This window comes from Octopus bimaculoides, chromosome 26 (genome assembly GCF_001194135.2).
Source record: "Octopus bimaculoides isolate UCB-OBI-ISO-001 chromosome 26, ASM119413v2, whole genome shotgun sequence".
In the NCBI taxonomy this organism is placed as follows: Eukaryota; Metazoa; Mollusca; class Cephalopoda; order Octopoda; family Octopodidae; genus Octopus; species Octopus bimaculoides.
The window spans coordinates 9,399,382-9,402,137 of record NC_069006.1 but is presented as its reverse complement, the minus strand read 5'-3'; the positions used below and the strand labels follow the sequence as shown (position 1 = coordinate 9,402,137).

The window sequence follows — 2,756 nt, the reverse complement described above, 5'->3', positions numbered from 1 at the left end:
CACACACACGTACCTTTTTAAAAATCATTTAAAAGATGAGAAGGAAGGGAGGAGGGGGAAACCCCCTGACTGCAAATTAAAAGCAATGTGATTGTAGGGGCAAGAGAGAATTGGGACAAACAGACAGACAGAATGAGAGAGAGAGCGAGAGAAAGAGAGAGAGAGAGAGAAAATTAAAAAAAAAAACAAATGCAGATGAGAAAAAAAATATAAATATTAAAATAATAATAATCTATATATATATATAAAATAAATAAAAATGAAAATTAAGCCAAACAAATAAATTTAATAAATTGTAATTTATTCTATTTTTAATACTTCCATGTATATATATATATATATATATATATGTATGGGTGGGTGTGTGTGTGTAGAGAGAGAGAGTGAGAAAGATATGGCTGTGTGTTATATATAACTGTAGATGTGTATGCTTGCGTGTATGTTATATAACTTTATAAATATGTATATGTCATACATCTGTATTTATAGATGTGTGCATGTGTATATGTTATATATTTGTATTTATGTGTGTGTATATATATATGTTGTGTGTCTGTATAGACGTGTGCATATGTGTTTATAGATGTGCGTGTGCATGTGTATCTACATGTTATACATCTGTGTGTCTGCATGTGTATATATGTTATACATGGTAGAATGAAAGGCGTAATATCAACTGAAAAGAAAAAAAAACTAAAGTTTGTATTTTTAATGTTTCTTTGTTCTGTTTGTGTGTTTTTGATTGTATTAACTATTGTAATATGTATTGTATTATATGTGTGTGTGTATGTGCGCATGTATGTATATTTATATATCAATGTATATGTATGTATATAGTTTTATATATTTGTATCTATATTTATGTATTATATATATATGTGTGTGTATATAGTTTTATATATTTCTGTGTATTTCTCTTCTTCAGTATCATTTTCTTAGAGAGCTTTCTGCACCAAATTATCACATACATGTGATTATATATGTATATGTTCCAGCATATGCAATTGAGGCAGTATCTGATTAAAATGGCTATCAATGTATCATACCCAACGTATACACACACTGTCAATGGGCCAGTCATTGCAGTATTTATCCTGCAACACCTCTTAGAGACTTGCCATGTTGCTAGGATAAATTTTTTGTTTTTCTCTCTGATATTAATTGTTTTAACACAGTAAGTCCATAACAGATTTCATCCTTGAGCTACTGTCAGGCTGTTCAACCCATGCCAACATGGAAAATACATTAAATGAAGGTGATGTTACTGATGATATAGCTGATAAAGAAATATATATATACATACATGTCTATTTATCAACCTCTGTGTATGTATAGATGTATATACTCTTTACTCTCTTTTACTTGTTTCAGTCATTTGGACTGCGGCCATGCCGGAGCACTGCCTTTAGTTGAGCAAATCGACCCCAGGACTTATTCTTTACAATATAGAATAGTGATGAACCTTAACCATAGACCCTATCAAACAGTTACCTGGAATTCTTCACTACTCTAATTATGTTAGCCAGGTGTTCCAACAGAGGGCTTATGAAGTATTTTGCCCAGATTGATAATCCCTCACTATTTGTTCTATAAATCCAGTGTATGCATTTATTTTGTATCTTGTTTCAGTCATTTGACTGGAGCCATGCTGGGGCACCATCTTGATGGGTTTTAGTTGAACAAATCGACTCCAGGACTTAAAAAAATGTTTAGTACTTATTCTGTTGTTCACTTTTGTCAAACTGCTAAGTTACAGGGACATAAACACAGCAACACTGGTTGTCAGATAGTAGTGATGACAAACACAGACACGCACAATCTGTATATAAAAACACAACAGGCTTCTTTTAGTTTCCATCTACCAAATCCACTCAAAAGACTTTGGTCAGCCCAAAGCTTTAGAAGACACTTACCCAAGGTGCCATGCAGTGAGACTGAACCTGGAACCATGTGGTTGGGAAGTAAGTGTATGCATTTAAAGCATTATTAAATTAAATTGGCCAGTTATGTATCGTACTTAATCTATACACACAGTCGAGAGGCCACTTGCTGCAGTATTTGCCCTGAGATAACATTTGGATATACTTAATACTCGTTCAATTGCATATAGCAGAATTTTATTCAGCCAGGCAGGTTTTTGCAACATCAGTGAAATGTTTTATTTACTTTTTATTATAGCATAAGCTACAAATCTTCATCTGAGCCTGTGGCTGGCTGCAAGTACATATCAATGAAAACTTGGAAATATATCTGGTGCTGTTGCTGCTGGGGTTTATTTCTGTGTTGTTTATGGGTTTTTTGGGGGGGTTTTTTTTCATAGCAAATCTGTAACTGATGTTATCTTGGGAAAAATACTCAAGTAACAGGTCTATCAACAGTATACACACACACACGTTAACATAGATGGCTATTTTAATTTAATACTGCTTCAGTGAATTTTCAGTGGAATTCTGCTTTATGCACAGCATATAGCCTCCCACATAACTTGTATTTTTTGGAATTGTCAAAAAATGTTTGCAAATTTGTATTCTACACACAAGAATTCACAAGACTATATGGAAAAATGTTTGGTTTAGATCCCAGTAATAGACCATTAAATGTCTCTATGGGGAGAAAGATATAAAAATACATACATCGAACTGACAAACAAACAAAGAGGGTATGAGGTGGTTGTGGGATGTGCTAAAAATAACAGCCTTAAATATGCAGCAAATTTTTTATTTTGGTGTTTTGCTGAATCGTACGAATTCCTGTGG

At 33.1% G+C, this 2,756-nt stretch overlaps 1 long non-coding RNA gene across 1 annotated transcript in view; it reads left to right on the top strand.

The window, feature by feature from the left end:
• Nucleotides 1-299, top strand: part of LOC128250900 (uncharacterized) — an 8,212-nt gene extending 7,913 nt beyond the window's left edge. The window contains exon 2 of the long non-coding RNA XR_008266833.1: nt 1-299. This exon is cut by the window's left edge and continues 2,269 nt beyond it. This is a non-coding gene — a long non-coding RNA (uncharacterized LOC128250900).
• The last annotated feature ends 2,457 nt before the right edge of the window (nt 300-2,756 follow it).